The sequence below is a fragment of the Camelus bactrianus genome, chromosome 26 (assembly GCF_048773025.1).
Source record: "Camelus bactrianus isolate YW-2024 breed Bactrian camel chromosome 26, ASM4877302v1, whole genome shotgun sequence".
In the NCBI taxonomy this organism is placed as follows: Eukaryota; Metazoa; Chordata; class Mammalia; order Artiodactyla; family Camelidae; genus Camelus; species Camelus bactrianus.
The window spans coordinates 16349433-16370728 of NC_133564.1; the positions used below are offsets into that span (position 1 = coordinate 16349433).

At 42.4% G+C, this 21296-nt stretch overlaps 1 protein-coding gene and 1 non-coding gene across 4 annotated transcripts in view; one reads left to right on the forward strand and one right to left on the reverse strand.

Annotated features, from left to right (window-relative positions):
* Positions 1 to 21296, reverse strand: part of IRF2 (interferon regulatory factor 2) — a 125674-nt gene that overhangs the window by 75115 nt on the left and 29263 nt on the right. Inside the window, exon 5 of one of the 3 annotated variants that reach the window (XM_074353540.1) lies at positions 20301 to 20533. The gene's annotated coding sequence lies outside the window, so the exon portion shown is untranslated. Of the gene's footprint in view, positions 1 to 2768; positions 2927 to 3036; positions 3224 to 20300; positions 20534 to 21296 lie in introns of those variants that run through there. The other 2 variants (XM_010953303.3, XM_074353541.1) reach the window with 2 other exon arrangements.
* TRNAV-UAC (transfer RNA valine (anticodon UAC)) lies at positions 4523 to 4594 on the forward strand. The gene has a single exon. It is a non-coding gene; the product is annotated as a tRNA-Val (tRNA).

A 21296-nucleotide genomic window follows, 5' to 3' on the forward strand; every position in this document is an offset into this window, starting at 1 on the left:
TAGCACTGTGTCTGGGACATGGTGAATGTTCTAAGAATAGTTATTAAATGAATAATGTCCCTTATCTGCCTTAAGCCTTTTTTGGTCTGAAGCACATAACCAAACCATGTCCCAGATACCCCATTTAGAATTCAGTGGTCTGTTCTCTATCAAAAGGAAATTGTGTGAAAATGCTTTAAAAACAATGAAGCTTATATGCTATAATTCCAAGAATAAAAGTACAGTGTCTTTGGAAACATGAGAAAATCGATATGCATCGAATGTTAAACATCCAAAGTTTCAAATTTTCCACTACTAAGTTTAAAAATCTTTAAGTAGTTTGGTATACTGAATATTTGCCTAATAAAGTACTTGGGAAAGCAGAGGAAAGTTGGGTTATGGTTTACTGAGCCGTCAGGACTTTTGTTTGCCATAACTGGCTTCCAATTTAACTACAAACACTTTTCATTATGGTAACATTTTCATGAAATATGCAAAATTATCTCTAACTTTTGAAGGTCAAAAGAAAAAACCCAACTCTTTGAGAATGAAATATGTAAATGTTTAATATTAAGAAGCAGTTATAAAACATAACAGACAAGAACTCTTGGATCTAAGAGACCAAAATCTAACTTCTTACACAACAGGCTAAGTTATAAATTATAATCATTCACTAATTACAGTGAAATTCTGGACTTCGCCCCATCAATCAATAGATGTTCCAAGGTTACCCCTTAAAAATGCCAGGTTAAGTTCTAAATATCCCATCTGCTGAAGTTTCCTTAGAAAATACACGGTTTTTGTTAAATTTCTATTTCCACCCTTTCCCCTTCCAAAAAAGGAATGATGGGGGCTGGAGGGAGGACTAGAAAATCCTGAATCTTTGTGCATGAAGTTAAACAGGGGTCGCCCTGCAGGTTGTGGTAAGAAGCGTGCATCAGCCTGAGGTCAAGATCATCCACCTTGCTGTCCTTCAGTCTGGCACCAGACCCCTGTCTGCACCTGCCCTTAAGCACCAAAAAAGCGCAGGCTTTTAAGTTGCAACGTCCCAATGCAGTCGGTCTGAAAACTAATAAATGAATGCAGGCTTGATGGCAACCTTGGTGATTCCTGAAAATCCACAACAGGAAATGTAACTATCCTCCACCCTCCCTCGCCATTCATCAAAAGCACACCCAGCCACAGCAACAGGGAGGCCAGCGGCAGAAGGCAAATGCCAGTACTTTCCCTCAAGTAGAAAGATTGCATTTTCTTAACCAAGGACAGAGAGCACGACCCACTGCCCACACTGAAGACAGGAGGGTGAAGAGCAAGGGAGAGGGTAAAATGCCCCCAAGTTCCAAACACTATGCTATGGCGGTAAAAACGACTGAAAGCCACGCCGCTAGTATGTGGCAACCTCGACTGCCAGTCCCAGGGGTCACATTTACAGCCGATGACCAGGGGTCCTGCCCGCACCGACTGGCTCGGGCGCCTCGCCTGGTGCCCGGAAGACTTGTTTCTGCGCCCGGCTCTTGCTGCCAGCCTCCTTCCCTCTTCTGCCGCTCTAAAGGGGCAAGGGGGTGAGGGCGGCCAACGCGGCCATACCTGGGGCCCAAACAGACATGTCGGTGCGTCCTGGGAGGGGGATGAGTTACATGCTGAAAGCCCTTCGAACTTGGAAGGGCTGCCCGATCCCCTCTCGGGGCCGGCTCCCAGGCCGTAGCGCCGACAGCGGGCGGGCGCCACGATCGGCCACGGCGGGCATCGCTCGGTGGGCGAGCCCGGCCCGGGAGGCGGAAAGGAAGTGGCGGCCGCGGCTTTGCACCAACCACGTTCGGCCAGCGGGCGAATGCCACTCGGCGCCCCAAGCGGGGTCGGAGGGCGCGGGGCGGGCACTCGCGTCCCCACCCCGGCGCCGCCGCCCGCGCCCCCGGACCCCTAGGGGACGCCGACCCCGGGGCCTGCCAGCAGGGCGCCGCTAGGTCCCCGGAGGCTCCCCGCCCCCACCTCGCCCGCTCCGTAGCCAAGGCGGGTCAGGCCCAGCGCGCGAGGCCGGCCCGGGGGCGCCCGCGGGGACCCGGAGGCGCCCGGCGCTAGGCCGCGGCCGGGGCCGCTGACCCCTGGGCGCGGCGCCCTCCCGGGACGCGCCGCCCGAACCCCCCGCGCGCCGGGACAAGTGCAGTGACAAAGCCCCAGGGCCAGGCCCGGCGCTGGCCGGCGGGAAGGAGGACGCGGCGTCCCTCCCAGGCGGTGGCGGCGACGGCCCAGCCCCCAGGAAGCCGGGCGCGCCGGCCAGGCCCCGCGCCCAGCCCCGCTCCGAGCCCGCCCGCCGGCCCTGGCCGCTGGCACCCGACGCCCACGACCCTTCCCCGAGCCTGGCGGGCGGGCGATCCCCGGGACCGCCGCCGGGCGCTCCATCAAGTTTCCTTGGCCGCGGCGGGAGGCACCTCTCCCGGCCCCGGGTGCGGGGCGCAGGCTGCTGGCGGACGGCGCGTTTCTGCCTATTTACGCCAGAGGCTGCCTGGAGAGAGGCACCGCCGCTGGGCACCGAGAAGGACCCGCTCTCCTCCTTCGGATCTGGTGGCGACGGTTTCTGTAAACACTCACACGCACACACATGCACACGGTAATTTTGTTTTAAAAGGAGGCCCGACTCCAGCGGACCTGCACCCCCACACACAACACCTGGGGCGCAGAATCACACAGAGCAGGTCTGTGTCCATGGAGCCACCTCTCCGCATCTGCAAATCCAAAAGTGAAATTAAACCTCCACCAACCTCCTCCTCCTCCTCCTCCTCCCTCTCTACCTCCTCCTCCTCCTTGCAGCCTCAGCAGCCCAAGTAGCAGGAGCAGCAGCAGCAGAACCTGCTTCCCCTAAAATCAGATGATCCATAATAGCGCCGACTGTTCCTCCAAAAATCAGTATTAATATTCATGAACCTCAGCATTTTCCGTCTGCAAAACATCGTGTCAAACCATCAGGACGCGCACACACATATCCCCTCCAGTCCTCATAAACATGCCCTCGAGAAAAACATACACGCACAGTCACAACTATTATTTGAAAAATGTTACCTCTCAGTGTGCTTTTTCACGCTATCAATACAATTCCGCAAGGCTTAAGTGTTGCTAGGGTGTGTGAAATGGAAATGAAAGCCCGTCAGTTGAATAATCGCAGGAGCAAAACTAAAAGTTACTCCCCGGCTTGCCTGAGAACAGTCCAGATCGAAAGCAAAACAAGGAGAGGAAACTGCGAAGCGCTGAGGCTGGAAATCCCCCCACCCCCCGCCCTCCAGCCTGCCTCGTTCCCTCCCTCCCTCGCTCCCCACTCCGCCCTCCTCCCTCCGCCCTTCCTCCCCAGTGTTTGTTTCGAGCTTGTGCAACCCGGAGGTGGAGGCGGAGGGAGGGCGCGAGCGGCCGGGCCGGGAGGTGCGGAAGTTCGCCGCCGCCGTTCATTGGCAGGCAGCGCCGCTTTCATCATTTCTCTGAAAAGTCAATTTCATTTTCACTTCCCCACGTCGCGGCAGCGGGCGCAACAAGCGTCTGCTCGTGAGTCTGCTGCTCGCACACCCGGGCGCTCACACTCGCCGCGTGAACACTTGAGTGGGGGCCCGGGGGGTCCGGCCAGAAGCTGGTAGCAGTAGGAGAGGAAGGCAGGTACCCACCTGACTCTCCATCTTTAGGGTTACCTGAAGGTGGGGAAGGAGGGAGGAGGAGGGCGTATCGGGGAAGCAAAGCTCTTGCCATCCAGTTGGTGGGGCAGGTGTAAGCGGTGTTTAGAGCCTCTGTTTTCTGAGTGAATAAAAAGTCACTTTGTATCACTGCCCACTTCAAAGGAACAAAAGGAGCAATTCACTGACAAGAGCATTACTTGGATATTAGTGCAATAACTGGGCCAAGTGATGCGTCCTTAACTTTATTTGACCCCTTATCAGTAGTTGAAGGTGCAACCATCTGAGAGGCCGCTGTCATTTGGGACACCGCCTGGAGCTCCGTTTGGGTCCTGGGCGATAAGGAAGGCCTTCCTTTAGTAAGTCAACAGCAGCGTTCTCCCAGACTGAGTCCGCTACAGAAGTAACCTTCCTGCAGGAAGAGATGGACAAGGGTGAGAGCGGATTTTCCTACAGGATGTCTTAATGTGTGGCTGGTCCAGGAGAGAGGTTTTAGAGTATAGTACTTCCAGCCAGGTTCAGACTTAGCCTCTCTAACCTACTAGCTGGGCATCTTCGGTCATATTGCTTAACCCAAGGCCTCAGTATTCAATGCCTTGAAATGAGAATAAGTGACAGAATGCAAGAATACAGGTGCAGCACCTGTCACCTTCAAGATGTGTTAGCTCAAACTAATACAATTCACTTGGGACCTGCTGCTTTTGGGTCCCTTGCTTTAAAGTAGATTCTCACCTTATACCTGTTTCTCCCCATGCCCCGTTCCCCCCCCATCCCGCCCCAATGCAGTCTCATTGGCCTTCTCCCAAACTTCTCTGCCCAACACAGGAAGTCCCTTCCTGGAAGGCCATAGCTACTCGTATGTAAACACTTCTAAAAACATAACTCCAGGAGGAGGGTATAGCTCAGTGGTAGAGTGTGTGCTTTACATGCACCAGGTCCTGGGTTCAATCCCAGTACCTCCATTAAAAATAAAGAAATAAACAGGAAAGCTAATTACCTCCTGCCCTTTGAAATGTTTTTAAAATATATAACTCCAGGATTTAGTTCTATGGACTAGAAACAGAAGTATCCAAACATGCACATGTGGTGAGGCGATAGCTGAGGGTTCAGGATTCTGTTTTGTGGCTGTGGTTTCAGAAATAGATCTCACATACATCATTATTTCTTATACCCTCTCATATGATACTATTTGACACAGCACTCACCTTCTTATTTCATAAAGCAATGACCATTACAATTAAAGTAACTATACACAAACTCTGTAGGACAGTTGTCACTCTACCCGCCCACGGACTCAAGTTAAAAACTCGGTAGTCCTTAATGTTTTCCTTCACAACACACATCCTACTGGCCTATTGGTGTTGATCCCAAATATCTCTGGACCTTGCCCCTTCTGCATCCCCTTTGCATCACATTCATTCAGGTATTGCAGTGGTCTCGGACCTGGGCTTCTAATTTCAACTCCTCTAGGTTAACAGCCACACTACTGTCCAAGTTAAGTAGAAAATTAACTTCAGGTGAAGCACAATTTCAATCCTAACCCTGCCCCTCAAAAACCTCCCTGCACCCTTCAGAATAAAGTCCATATTATTTGACATAACACAGAAAGTCTGTTATATCTGGCATCAGACTTCTTTTCCAGCCTCATCTCCTGTGCCCCACAAGCCCTCTGCCCCTCCCTTGTCAAACCAGCTGCCATTCTTTTTTGTAAAACAACAGAGCTATCCTCTTGTTCGTTGTTTTATCCTTAGCATGGTGCCCAGCACAGAGGCATTCAATTACTTGTGAATTCATAGTTCCTTGCCTTTTGTTCTTATAAACTATTTTAGACTTTAACAGAATATTTTAATCTTTTAATATAAATGTAATCTAGTTATTGTACTGTATGCTGAAAGTACAGAAAAGTCGAAAGAAGATGGCAATCTTACCAGTAAGAAATAGACATGGTGATATTTTATGTATTTCCTTCTAGTAATTTTTCTAAAGGGCCATTTCCAGTCCTAATTCGCTCAGCATCTCTGTATCATTTAATAATTCCCATCATGCTGCCTGATGCCTGTGTGACATCCTTCTGTTTTATTTCTTGGCTGATTCCTCTTCTGCTGCCATCCCCCTAAATTATGGTGTTTCTAGACATTCTATCCTCAACCCTCCTACTCTCTCATTCAACATCCTTTCTGAGTGCTCTCACCCACACGAAAAGCTTCAGCTATCACTATTTGGTGATAACTCCAAAATCTCTAACTTCTGAGCTTGGGATGCATTTACCTCCTATATGTTCCTCAGGCACAACAAATTACATACATCCAAAACTAAACTCATAACCTCTTTCCCTACCCCCTTGTCTCTGTCACTTCATTAACCAGCCAGGAAACTGGGAGGCAACACTAACTCCCAGCTTTCCTGAGCCTCTCCCCAAAGCACAGGTCTTATTTCCAATTTCCAGGCATCTAAACTCATAAGCATGGAATGCATTTCACTCTGTTCTTACACCCTTGAAAACATGTCAGTGCAGACCCTAAACACAAATATGACCCTAAAATCCACACGGTATTGATAGTCAAGAAATATTTCTTAGCCTTCTGACGCATATAGTCATAAATCTCTGTGGAAAATGGATCAATATCGCAAAATATAATAACCTTTTTGAAAATTTCTGGAAAAAATAACCTTTGCCATACCAAAGAAATCCAGCCACCTTGGTCTAAAGCAAAAGATGTTTGAGCAATCTTGTAGAATAAAACTAGAGTGAGCTGCTGAGTGAGGTGTGTCTGTGTTTCACCTGTGGAATGGAACATCCAAAAAGAAGATCTACCTGGATGCATTAGAACTCATTTCTTTTCAAGGGAATTGAGAAAGAACAATGATTACTTGGCCATGTAGCAACTGATCTCTCCATGAATGAAATTTAAAGATACACTCAAGGTTAGCCCTTTTCAAATGGGTTTTTACATTTATTTTCTTAATAAATAAGAATAGTTTGAGAAAATAATCATTCAAGTAAATGTTTATTAAGTGTCTAAGAGCTTTTCTTGTGAACAAAACAAAGGAAAATCTCTGCCTTCCAAGACGTTTCCTCACAGTCTAGTAAATTAGAATGTTAATTTCTATTGTATCATCCCAGGAATGGCACCGACATCACTTCCATCTAAAATCAGTCTTTAGACCTGTACGTTCCACTTAAGAATGTAGAACATGATGGTGTACTAACTAAAGGGTTAAGTATGTATAGCTGCAATTAAATCAGTGATCCATCACCATTTGCTCAGTTTATGCCCTAATTTTCCCCACAGTATCTCTGGGTATCACTTCCATCTTGGCCACCAAGGTTCTCTTCCATGCTGCTATAATTCAGCAGAGGTTATAAAATCATGGAAAATGAGTGTTCCATACTTACCAGAGCAGTTGGCCAATATAAAGCCATAGATTATAGTTCTGCATTGCAAAAATATCGTGAAGTCCGCGTTGAATAAACATATAGTCACATTAGATTTTAATGGAGACAGTAGAGCTGTGAAGATGTTGAAAAAGCCATCAAAGTCCAAGGATCACAGACATCAAGTTGGAGAAATTCTTGACTATTACCTCATGTAATTGTTTCTTCCATTTTACTAGAAACTCTGAAATGAGGTTCATTTTGTTGCAATTATTCTCTGAAAATCATGAATTTAAATTGAGAAACATGTTGCCCAATCCTTAGTAATAAATATTAATTTTGTCCTGTTCATCTGATGAAGGGGAGAAATATTCTTTAAAAGTACCAGGATATGTGTGTGTGTGTGTGTGTGAGAGAGAGAGAAGGGGGGGGGGGAGAAATAAGGTTTTTTTCTTGTCCAAAAGGAAGGCTTTCAACTTTGAAAACTTCATAAATTATTTTTGCTATAATTTCTCTACTTCATCCCATATGGCTTTGAAATATTTATTATTTCTCTAAGGTGATAAACTATAAAGTAGTGCTTTTAAAGTCAGAAGGAAAAAGTGTCTATAGCTTTGCCCTGAGGTTCTTTAGAAAGAATTACTATAATAGTTTCAAGTATTAAAAATATTTTAAACACAAAATAAATTTCAAAGTTGTAACGTAAATTCAGCAAACCACATGATTCACTGGGTCTGAATATTTGAAGACCTTTTTATTACAGCTTCCACCATTTCTTTATAAGCTCCTTGCTCACAGCCTGTGAACCTTGATGACGTTCAGTCTGTTCTCTTTCTCCTCAAACTCCTGAGCACCTTGAATAATACACCTTATTCTATTTGAAACTATTTGGAAATTTGCCAATCAGAAAGACAGAAGAGTGTCCTAAAACAAAGGATTGAGAGTATTTTTAAATACTCTCACTTTCTCAAAAAGCTTCATCTCCACTACATCCAAAGGGTGATGACAGTTCAGACATACAGTTCTTAGTGCTGCCTCCTTCGCCCTTGATGCAACCCCGAGACATTTCCCAGCTGTGCTCCAGGCCCCCTGAGGGTCGCTATGAAGGCAGTCAGAAGAAGACAAGCCCCTGCTCTCGTGGAATTTACGTTCTAGTGGGGGTGATGTCAACAGACAAACAAGCAAACCAATAAAATAGTTGCAGATCTGTATTCATGTTCTGAAGGAAACAAACAGGAGCTTTGATAGAAAATACTGGAGGAATCTAGGCTGTCAAGGAATGTTCCTCTGAGAAAATGACATTTAAGCCAAGACTTGGAGAAGGAGAGGTTACTGTAGAGTTTCCTGGGGCTGCTGTAACAAAGGACCACAAATTAGGTGGCTGAAAAAAGAGAAATGTATGTCTCACAGTTCTGGAAGGTAGAAGTCCAAGATCCAGGTGTCTACGGGATTGGTTCCTTCTGAGGGTTGTGAGGGAAGGATCTGTTCCTTGCCTCCTAGCTCCTGCTGGCTGGCCCGCAATCCTGGGCATTCTGTGGCTTGTAGAAGCAACATCCCATCTCTGCCTTCCTCTTAGCGTGGTGTTCTCCCTGGATTGCATCTGTATCCAGGCTTCCCCATTTTATAGGGACACTAGTCTCATTGGATTAGTGGCCCATCCTACTCCAATATGACCTCACCCTAATTAATGACATCTGCAAAGACATTCTGAGCTGCTGGGCATTAGGATTTCAATATATGAATTTTGAGAGGGACACACTTCAACACATAACAGATATCAGTTATGTGATGACTCCCCAGGGAGGGAGGAAAAGTGGAGACAAAGGCCTAAGAAGCAAAGGAGTCTGGCATATTCTGGAAACCAAAGAAAGTGAATGTGACTGAAGAGTTGTGACTGAGGGTGAGAAGGACACAGGCAGAGGTCAGGTGGGGAGAGGCCAGATCAAGGAGCTAAGATCTAAGATTAGCTAAGATCTATTCTAAGATCAATGGAAAGATTTTGAAGGGTTCTGTGATTTTAAAAAGTCACGCTATAAACTTCCCAACTGTCTCCTCAACACCAACGAAATGCAAGGATTTCTCAATTTGTGCATTTCTTAGAAGAATTTGCAACTGTTCTTTCACGCCCCTCAGTTCATTACATGATGAATTTGTTGAGGAAACAACTCACTGATGATATTTTGAAACAGTTTAATCTTTTTTCATTTCTTTTTTGTATTTATAAGTTAAAGTATTTATTTGCCTTTAATTTTCTGATTTTCATCTCTACAAATAAATGAAGTAAATTTTTACTTTCCTTTTTTTACCCCACCCCTCATCAAAACTTTCCTTAAAAAAAAAAAAAAAGATCTGTTTTTTTTTTAATACAACTGTGGATTCCAGGAACACGCTAGTTTCCTCAGACTGTTTTGAGTGAACAATGCTAATTTTCAGAGATTGTGTCACCCTAAGATCAACATTCATTCCAAAGTTTAATGGTTTTCAGTGTATTTCATTTTTTTGATTTCTAAAAATGTTCAGATTTTTTTCTGTCAGAAACTCCTTGTGTGTAATAAATAGTTTCCACAAAAGTGAATTTTTGTTGGCAGAACAATCAGCACAGGTAAAACTTCGCCATTTGCCTTGGATGTTTGTCATTAGAAAGCAAATACTGGTTTCAACAGCCCATCACATCTTTTCCCAATGTCCAGCTGTGGCGCTGGGTTTTAGCACCGCTCCTCTCCTGACAATCAAAAAAGGGCCACTTCTTCCCTTTGATGTACTGAGGTTCTGAATAAGATTTCATCTGGGGAAAAGTTTCTGTTGCTTAAAAAAAAATGGAACAAAGATTAAACAGCCAAAGATGGCTGTTAGTTTTGGTTCATTTTTCTATAATTGGAGATAAGAAAGAAAACACTACAAACCAGGAGTGAAGAACCTTAAGACTGAAGGAGAGAAAGAAATACGGAGACTACGGAACAGAAGCCTGAAGAAGGGCTGATGTGGTTGGGTCCATGCTGGGGAGCCAGGCAGAGCCAGCCTCGTTAAAGGGACCAACATTCTAGGTTCATCCTCACTTAAGATGCTCAAATTGTCTCCATATTTCCTTGTTTTTGTTTCCTGTCTTGATGAGAACTTTTCATCTTTTCAGGGATGCAGAACCAACAGAATCCTGACCACTTGTTTCACAACATATGCAGCTGATGTCATGTTTTTATGATGCTTTTGGACAAGCCTTTCCCTCACTGAGAACTTGGAGGAACATTACCCTAACCCTGTCATCTTTCAAAAGGCTCACAAATATTTTACCACATACACACCTGTGTTAGTATTTTTCCTTATGATGACATTAAGTCTGATAGTAGGAAATATATATGCTCCATTGAGGATAAGAGGAAAACAAGGTTTTATATGTACAATAAGATCACCCCAAAGATGTTCATATAAATAAGGCTAAAAGGAACTACATCAAAACATTAATAGCAGTTGTCTTTCAGCGATGGAACTATGGGTGATTTTTTTCCTATTGAAAAATTAGTATTTTAAGAATAGATTTTCCTTTCATTAATGTAAAATATTAAATATATTTTTATAAGCAATTTCAGAAAATTATTTGACATGGTTATGATTTTTATATAAATGACTTGTAAGTTTTAGCTAGTTTCTTCTACAAGACTTCAAAAGAGAAAGCACTGATTAATACATCTTATATTTTACACTACATTCTCCTAAGAATTTTTAAATCTAAGTTACAGAGAAGATAATTTTTCCTACAAGTACTATACAGTTTCTTAGTCTTTTATTTTATCAAAATATTCATTTAAAAATACATTTGTGTTTTATCTTAGCAGTTCAAATATTGACTCTCCAAAGGAATATATAAAAACAAACTTATAAATGAACCTGTGTCCAGATCAATGGCCATTAATAAGTGATAAATCCCATGATCATTATTAATATTTAAATAAGCTTTGGCTTTGATTCACATCATATTTTAAATATGCTCTTTGAAAAAGATGGAGAATTAAGAGAAATCTCTAACAACTGAAGAATCTTTTCTACTTGTGAAGTTTCATTTGTATGCAAGAGTATTACTATATTCTTAGCAATTGAATTCAAATTCTTAGATCTCAAACATGAATGAGGACTCTGAGAAAAATATCGATCTTTTAAGTTAATTTTTTTTCTTTTTTGCCTGTCTTCTTCCTGGCACTTTCACATTTAGTCATTATATTTCCGATTTTGTTTCCTCAGCTTCTATATATACAAGCAGAATTGCAGAAAGGGAGGGAAACCAACTCATCCGAGGGCAGTGAAAGAAGGGACCTCTCTCTCCCTCTCTCTCCCTCTCTCTCTTTCACACACACACACACACACACACACACACACACACACACACACACATACACACACACACACACACACACACACACAGTGAGAGGAGGGTTCTCTGCATACAGAAACTCAAGTCAGAACATTTTCCCCATAGAAATAATAAGAAACTATCATGCTACAAATATATGGTTTTCCTTCATTATGGGTTAAAATAAAAAATAAGAGTTTGTGGGCTGACCCGGGAATGTACCACTTTATAACACTGTACACATGAGAAACTTTCCTTCTGAAATCTAATTAGCTGTTTTGAAAAGAAACTAGGAGAGCACAGTGGATTGTGTGGGTCTGGGGCGGCCCACCCGCCGCAGGGCCGAGCCAGCGGTTTGGAGGAGCCCAGGAAGAAAGAGGCCTGGTTCCTCACCGCGGGGCATTTGCAGTCCATGCTGGGGGACAGGACCCACAGTGGAAAGATGATTATTTCAAGACAGAAATGGTACCCACTCCCATGTAACATTTTAATACATTCATTTATCTATTCATTCAGCATCTGTTTCTTGAGTTTATAGTACTTCTCTCTTTTATATTCTAATGATATTTTCTAATACAAATAATATATGGTTATAGTAGAATATTCAAGCAATACAGACTTATTTGTCATGATCAAATCAGAAAGAACGTGAATGTTTGTTAATAACTCAATGATTGAATAAACTGTGGTCGATCCATCTATGGAATGTTTTTATAAATTAAGAATATCTCTTGTTCTGGACAGGGAACCAGGATGTATCATATAGAAGGAAGATCAAGATGCAAAGAAATGTTCATATTTTGATCTCCTTTTTGCAAAGACAACAGTGACTCCCTCCCCACAAAATGTTTGAATTTAAAAGGATAAAAGTGTAGATACAAAGCTGCCAATATTGGTCACCTTAAGGACATGTAGATTACCATTTTTTTCTTTATTTCTGTATTGAGGAAAACATGATAATTTTAAGCCAAAATGAAAATTTGGAAATTCAGAGCAGATTAAAGAGAAAAGTTACACATTGATTTCTGATTTCTGTTTTGTTAGGTATAGTGTATGAGTCTGTGTGTGTGTGAGTGTGTGTGTGTGTGTGTGTGTGTACGTGTATGTGTGTGTGAGAGAGAGAGGGAGAGAGACCTGGCCTTGATAATTAACTACAAATAGACTTTTCTTGACTGTCCACTATATTTATGTCACTTCAGGGCTTTTCTGGCAGGAGAGCTTTAACCCAAAGCCACCTAATACACCCCAATGGAGACCCTTCTGAGCAGGCTGGCATTTCACTTCCCCATGGGACCTGCCTGCTCTCCCTGTGGGAAGGGCTCATCGTAGCCCTCTCTGTACCTAAATGGTCAGAAGGCATTTCCTAAAGTGTAAAGCCATGGGAATAAAGGATGTTGCTCTCATGCCAGCCTGAGCCCGCCTTCAGGAGGAAGCAGAGCAGGGTTCTCTGCTTCCTCCTGATGAATCCTTCTACATCATCTTAAAGAACCAACACGGCTTCCTTCCAGGAAGACTGGATGCACTCACAGGAGGGAAGCAAGTCGCTGGTGGAGTCCAGCACACGGAATACGCTTTAATAAAATGCTGTGTGCATTTCTGCTCAACATTCACTTGTACCTCCGCGACATCCTTTCAGTGGCCTCAGGAAAAGTCGAGACCTTCATCCAGTTTTCTCTGTACCTCTTCTGAAGAATTATTCACTGAGTGACAGTGTCCTAATGGACATCACGACATGACATCAATGTGACACTTTCATCAGTCAAGCACAAAAGTAAACAGTTCCAAACAGTAAACAACGAAGCATAGCAAGGACTATGGAAAGAGAGGCTCAGAAGCCTTCACACAGGTAGTGGGATTTGAGCCACACCTTAAAGAGGTTAAAAATAAATGAGTAATTAAAGATGGATTGGTGTGTGTGTGTGTGTGTGTGTGTGTGTGTGTACTTAACAGCCAGCTTTAATAATCCTTCACAGAAGCTTTCAGACTTTAAAATGTCCTGTCATCCCACACAGAAGACACATCTAACAAACTCACCTAGTCCTATAGTCCAGGCCAGTTCTGTGTTTAGGCCAAAGGGATTTTGTTGAATTATACAGTAGATATATGGGTAAAGTTAGGAAACTGGTTTTTTCAATTAAAAATTGGATATGGGGGGGGGGGGGTCAGCAGAAAGACTCCAACATCCAACATGTGGAAAAAATATGTGCATTTAATAAGATCTCCGAGGCAGCTCTTCAGCCTCTAAACCTATACGCTGAGAACCATTTCCCTGTGATACTTTGACACCATAGAAATGAAAGAGAAAAGTTATAGGCACCAGATCAATGTGTGCGATGTGAATTCCTTGGACACTCTTAAGTCAGGGTGTGCACTGGTGAACGGGCTGATGCAGCGGATTAGATCTATTCATGGCCACATTCAAGAGGCAGAGAAGGGTAGCCTCAAGTTATTTATTGACTCAGCATTCCACTCACCAGCTACTTTAATTACATGGCTATGACTATCCCATGATACCAAACGGCTGGAGAAAACTAAAAAGAAAATATCTAATATCCAGATGTTTAGCTTGTGGTCATGTAATCAAAACACCTGTGCGCTAAACTAGTATTTTATCCAGATGTTTGATGACCTATAACCCTTTTTCCATATAGTTTGTTTCTTCCTATTAGCCAGTGTAAAGCTCAAATTAGATGAAAATTTCACTTTTCTCCAAGTTTAGGCTTTCATTAAACAAAAATAAAGGAATTATAAGAATCCATAATATGGCGGGTCATGTTTTCTGCTACAAATATGTGGGAGACTCTGGTTTCAGAATGATGGAGTAAAGACATACCCTCCCAACCACTTTCTCTAAAATTCACCAAGAAACATCAAAAAGAGCAGGTAACACAGATGCATATCCATCATTAGGAAACCAAGAGATGTCTGTACCCACAGTATTTGGAGACAGAACTGGAAAGAGGAATATCAAAGACTGAGCAGAGAGAACAAAGGTCAAACCTAGAACCCGCAAAGGGAGTTGGAGGAATACCTATGAAACGTGAGCTAATTTTCCATACAGAACCACAAAAGTGGGGAAAACTGGGCAGGGGGCAGCAAGATTAAATTAAAAATCTCCGTAAGGAGCAGTTAGACCCCTCCAGCTCTCCACCTTCTTCCAGCTCCCGAGCAGTCTGTTGACGTCTCTTCTCCCTCCAGAGACTGAGTTGAGCAAAGATGGAGGGGTTCCAACTGAAGCAAGAGAACTGAGGGAGTCTGTGTGCTAAACAGTGAAATCTCTGTTTCCTTTCTACTGCTCAGCCCCAGAACACCAACATCTAGACTGAAATAACAATAGAAGAGATTGGAGGGTGCTACCCCAGAGTAAATACTTGCAAACAGTGATATTTACAGGGCCTCGGTAAAAACACCAACTGGTCCCCCAATTTGTCACAGTGAAGATCACCAGTGTCTAAGGTCAACACAGGTAGGGACACAGAGCTTCTGGTCAGGTTAGCCTTTTGGTGCCTTACTTTCAAGAGGGAACACCCAGGGGATAACCTAAGGGCTAAGAGACACTCTAATACAACCATGATGAAAACAAACAGAATAAAGAACTCAGAGGAAACAAAGATGATGCAGGAAAGACAATGTAAAAAAACTTTAACATCATTAAAGATGTGAAAGAAGATATTGTATCAATGAAATCAGAACAAAATGATGTAAAAAAAATAATTAGAGAGTAAGTTCCTAGAAATTAAAAATATGTCAGAAATTTTTTTAATTCTATAGAATAATTAGAACATAAAGTCAAGTAAATCTCAATATAAAGTATAATAAAATAATAAGGAAATAGATAAAAGGAAAAAATAAGAAAAATGGATACTCAGTGCAACAGATCTGATATCTAATAGAAATTCTAGAAAATGAGAAATGAGGCAACAGGGGACAGGAAATTAGTAGAGGCATAAGAAAATTCCTCAGGAAATTTTGAGGAACATGACATTTCAAATTGAAAAGGCACCCCGATGTCTAGCACAGTATGTGAACAAAGATATAATGTGAAAATCTATAGCAAGACATCACCACAATTAAGAAATGAAGGGATAGATTGGCCATGAAAGAGTAATAAGGACTAGACTTGACAACCTGCAGTAAACAACAAGAAAGCTGGAAAAATGTACGAAACAACTGTTTTTCAGGCATTGAACAACAGGCAGCACAGGACAGTGATCCCAGAGAAAAGGGAATCAAATAAAGTGAGCCCTGCACTTTCCATTGGAGGCAGTTTCCATCCTGCAGCTGCAGCGACAGGGGACCTGAAGAGAACCAGGGAAGAAATGCAGGAAACAAAGATCAGACATCAGAGAAGCTTAGACAGCTGGAAGCTGTGAGGCAGAGTTCTCAAAAAAAGGTAGTTACACAGAAAAAAAGAGCTCCAGAAATTTGTACAGTCCCCTCTAATATTGCTGAGTACTGGACCAGGCATGTAGAAACAAGTACTCCAAAATGCTGGACAAAGAATGGCTGGGGCATCGTAAATGAAATATTCCCGGAGCTTACACAGACCTTACAACTGATCAAATTCCCAACAGGCAGAATGGAGAGGTCTTACTGAACATTCAGGTCATTTACACGTCTCTGGTAGGGCTGAACAATCCTTGGAGTGAAGGCTACTTTCTATACCTCTTAGAAAAATTAAAAACAGGTCTTAAAGGGATAAAGCTAAATTGCAAGTAAAACTATTTGCCTAAACAAAGCCAAAAACTCATTAAAGTAAGACCAAAAAAAAAAAAAAAAAAGAATTCAGACATTCAGCAACATGAAACACACACTGTCTAAAATCTAATAAAAATTACTAAACATGACAAGAAGTAAGAAAATTTGATCCATAATCAAGAAGAAAAGCAATAGGAATAGATACAAATAAAAAGCCAGAGATGATGGAACTAGCAGACAAAATTTTTTCAAAAGCTCTTATAATTGTGAACACATATTTAAAGGAAAATATGACCCTAATGAGGCAAAAAAAAAAAAAAAAGGGAAGATATCAAAAAGAACCAAATGAAAATTCTAAGATAAAAAGTACACCATCTGAAAGGAAGGTTTGACTGGATGAATCCAGAACCAGATCTTGGTTTCTAAATCCATTCTCCAGTAAAAGAAACCAGAGCTCCTTGGAGAAAATACAGATTCTAGGGCTGGGGCAGGGAGAATGCAAGATGAACCTGGGGCCAGAAAGCAAGAAAGTTCTCAAAAAGAACCCAAAAATGATGGAGGTATGTCAAAGGAACATAGGAGCCAACTGAAAGACCTATGTTGAAACAGTTTGAACCAAAAAAAGAAAAAAGAAGAAGTACTGGATTATAACCCAAAGCGTAGAATAAATATCTATGAGTCCATACTGATATAATTCAATAATAATTAATTAATTAATGCAAATACTCATATAGAAGAATTTCAAATAATTTTATGTAGGTCCAGCTCCCTCAAGTAGGTAGAGCGTAGCAACCCCCATCCCTTAAGTTTGGGATGCAGACAGTGAATTCTTTCCAAAGACTACAGTATGGAAATAGGGGCAAAGGTGACTTTACAGTGGAGAAACCTGACACACACTACCTTTGCCAAGTGATCAAAGTTAACATCATAAGTGATAAATCATGTTGACAGCATCAACCCCTAGCATGATGTAATGAGAATGACTCTGTGTTCCTCCTCTCAAAAACTCAGAACTCCAATGTGGTAGGCAGAATAATGGCCCCCAAAATATATTACCCCTGAATATATTACCTTATGGGAAAAGGGACTTTGCAGATGAGATTAAGGGTGTGGACCCTGAGATTCAGAGATTATCCTGGATTATCTGGGTGAACCCAGTCTAATCACATGAGTCCTTCAAAGTGGAGGTGTTTTACTGCTTTGTCACCAGAGACAGAGAGAGAGATGTGAGGATGGAGGCAGAAAGAATTGCTCAGTTTGTAGATGGATTAAGAGACCACCAGCCAAGGAACTGCAGGTGGCCTCTAGAGGCTGGAAAAGGCAAGGACACTGAATCCCCCAGAACTTTCAGAAAGGAACACAGCCCTGCTGACACTTTGATTCTGGCCCAGTGAGACTCTTGCAACTTCCAACCTACAGATTTGTAAGAAATAAATTTGCGTTGTGTTGTTTAAGCCACTAAATTTGTAGCAATTTGTTACTGCAACAATAAAGAACTAACACATTCAGTCTAACCATGAGGAAAACATCAGACCAACCCAAACTGAGGACATTCTGCAAAATACCTCCTCGAAACTGTCAAACTCATCCAAAACAAAAAAGCATGAGAAACTGACACAGGCTCCTAGAGAAGCCTAAGGAGGCATGATAGCTACAAGCCTAATGTGGCATCCTAGATGTGAAAAAGGACACTGAGTAAAAACTAAGGAAATCTGAATAAAATATGGACTTTAGTTAATAGTAACGTATCAGGGTTAGTATATCATTAGCTGTAGCAAATGCACTGCAGTACTGTAAAAGGTTGGCAACAGGGGAAACTCAGTGAGGAGTATACACAAACTCTCTGTATTATCTTTGTAATTTTTTCTGTAAATCTACGACTCTTCTAAAATAAAAAGTTGTTTAAAAAAATTCACTGGGTAAGATTCGCAGCAGATTAGGTACGAAGGGAATATGAAGAAATAGTAACACAATCTATCCACAATGAAGCATAGATTTATTTTTTTAAAAAAAGACAGAGAAAAAAAAAAAAACAGAGACTGAGTGACCCTGTGGGATAATGCAAAGCAATCTGACCTATATATAAATAACTGAAATCCCAGAGAGAGGGGAAAGAGGAGAGGGGAGGCCAGAAAAAAAATCTTTGAAGAAATAATGACCAAAAATTTTCTGAGTTTGAAGAAACCCATAGATGCAAGAAGCTCAACAAACCTTAAGCAGGACAAACAAACAATAAAACACAGCGAGGCAAATCATAAGCACATTTCTGAAAACACATGATAAAGAGAAAAACCTTAAGAGCAACTGGAGAAGAGAAAGATATTATACAAAAAGGAACACAAACAAAGATGGCAGCAGACTTCTTGACAGTTAAGAATCCGGAAATGAAATCATTCTGGGTCATCTTGGTGGGCCCTCAATCCAAAGACAAGTGTCCTTACAGAAGTCAGAAGAGGAGAAGATAACCCCACTAAAGACAAGCTCATGTGAAGACAAAGGCAGAGCATACAGTGATGGCGCAGCAAGCCAAGGGATGCTTGGGGCCACCAGAAACTAGACGAGGCAGGGAAGGACTCTCCCCAGAGCCTTCGGAGGCCAAGAACTGTGGTCAGATTTATGCTTTTGCAGTATATACAATATCAGTAAGTACTGACTAACCACCTCTACCTTTCTAAGTTCACAGTCAAGTAGGTATAAACTCTTTAACCCTACAACTGTCTACTGAACACCTAGATTCTGGGCTGGTTAGATTTTTATCATCTCTCATCTCAACCTCATGGTCTTATGTGGTCCCATATGGGGTCCAGGGTGATTCATCTCCTTTTTCAAGTTGATAATTTGCCAATATCCAGCCAATTCCTGACTTCGGTGTTTCGTACATTTTAATTCTGATTCAGTGCCAAGTGAGATCAAGAGATTGGGAGAATATGGAACGGCACATGAAGACTAGTTCTTTATTAATTCTGGCAAAGTTACCAAGTAAGTTTGTTATTTTTTTTTTCTCCCTATAGCTAAGGATAATTTTTAAAAATCTTTTTTGATGTATTAATTCTTTTTTTCCAGTTTTATTGAGAAATAATTGACATACATCACTGTATAACTTTAAGGTGTACAATATGATGGTTTGATTTATGTATTAATGCTTTTAATGAAGACCACTAAATAGATGAAAACTAAATGTGTTTTCAGAGTACCAATAACGCCAATGATCTTGATAAATCTTAATCAGTAGAAAAACTTTAGCTATTTCATGTGGTTCAACAAGAATATGAATACACACATACACACATATCCTCTCACAGAGTCATTAACACGACTTGAGCATGTGTCTTCTCACTTTGAATGATATTATCCACTCTGGACCTACATGTACCAGACTGTTACTAAAACATACCACACTCCTGCCTAAAGTGTGCAGAGGCATTTCCCATAGCAATTAGAATAAAATCCACACTCACTTCAGTGGCCTACAAAACCCCTGCATGTGGTCTGGCCCGTGCCTACCTCTCCCTCTCTCAATCCATCTGGGATTCCCCTCTCTCACCCCAACTCATTTGCTATGCTTTAGTCCAGGGGTCAGCAAACTACAGTCCACGGGCAAAATCCAGCCGACAGGCCCTGAGCTGAGAATGGCTTTTACATTTTTAAACGGTTGGGGAAAACATCAAAAGAAGAACATTATTTTGTGACATGTGAAAATGATAGACAGCTCAATTATCAGATGTCCAGTGTCCAGAAATCAAGTTTTCTTGGGACCCAGCCATGCTCATTCGTGTGTGCACTGTCCAGAGCGGCTTTTGTGCTACAAGAGCAGAGGAGTTGCAACCGAGACCAAGTGGCCCTAAAAGCCTGAAATATTTACTAGCTGGCCCTTTGCAAGAAAAGTTTGTTGAACCCTGCTTTCATCACACTGGTCTCCTTCCTGTGTCTAAAACTTGCCCTGTTCATTCTCTCCTCAGGGCTTTCCATTTCCTGTTCTCTCTTCCTAGAACGTTCTTCTGCAGCTCTTTGCATGGCTGCTTTGTTCCGTAAGGTCTCACTTAACATGGACAAAACCAGTAGGAGGGCATAGACTCTCAGACTGTATCTTTTACCTATAAAAGGATCCCTGGAGAGAGATTGGATCCAAGGCTCTTTCTTTCCTTTCTGGCAGCAGCAAGGAAATGAGAAGCTTTCTGGAGGCCAGGGTGGGCTCTGACCCCCACTGACCTGGCGATTCCTCCTGCATTCGGTGCAAATCAATGTTCCTTACCTGCGCACCAGGAGACTAGGAAGCTGGAGGAAGAGACGGTGTGCTCCATCCACCTCCCAGACTCAACGCAATTCAAGGCGGCTTTGTGGTCATTTCAGCCACAGCTCTGTTGTCATTTGACAGCCGGCGAAACAGTATGCGCAGTCCAGAATTCTTGTTTTTTTGTGAATGGGGGAAGGAGAACGAGGTTTTCTTTCATCATGGCTCACTGGTCCACAGAAGTCAGTCACCCTCTGGATAAAAGGGACATGAATTTGGTCTGTAGTGGATTCAAAGTGCACTAATCTTAGACCAGAAGACCCCCTCTCTCCAAATCAGCTGCAGGACCATGGACAGTCACTTACCCACATGGAGCCGGGATCCTCTTCTGTAAAATACCAACTTGTCTAACCCTCTTAGAGATTCTTAAAGGCCCAATGAGAACATTTGTAAAACTGCCTTGTAAACTGACCTAAAGGAATATAAAGTCTTCCACCTAGCCTCTCTTAATGCCGTGAAACGAGAACACCAAACTCCACCTAACAAACACTGCTGCGATAACCCCCACAATTAAGCCTATTTAGTTAAACGGGTATGTCCTTAAATGTGTTATTTTGTTCTTAAAATATATAAAGAAAAGATGTGTATAAGGTTTTAAGGGATGTCGGCTGAAGATGCCGATACCCTCTGTGAGAGGCAGGGGGCGGTCTGTCTGAGGCAGCGATGAGAAAGGGAGATTCTGGAAAAGAAAGCTGCACAGGTAGCAGATGGAGGCTGCGCAGGGAGAGAGGAGCATCACACCTCCTCCCACATTTATGTGGCAGTTTTCATTTAGAAACAATATACTTCCCATTAGTATCTGCAAATTTCAAACTCCTAATTTATCCCTTCCCATCCACTTCTCCCCTGGTAACCATAAATTTGCTTTCTGTGTCTGTGAGTCTGTTTCTGCAGATACTGACTGGTATATATAAAACAGATAAACAAGTTTATACTGTATATAAAGCTCAGGGAACT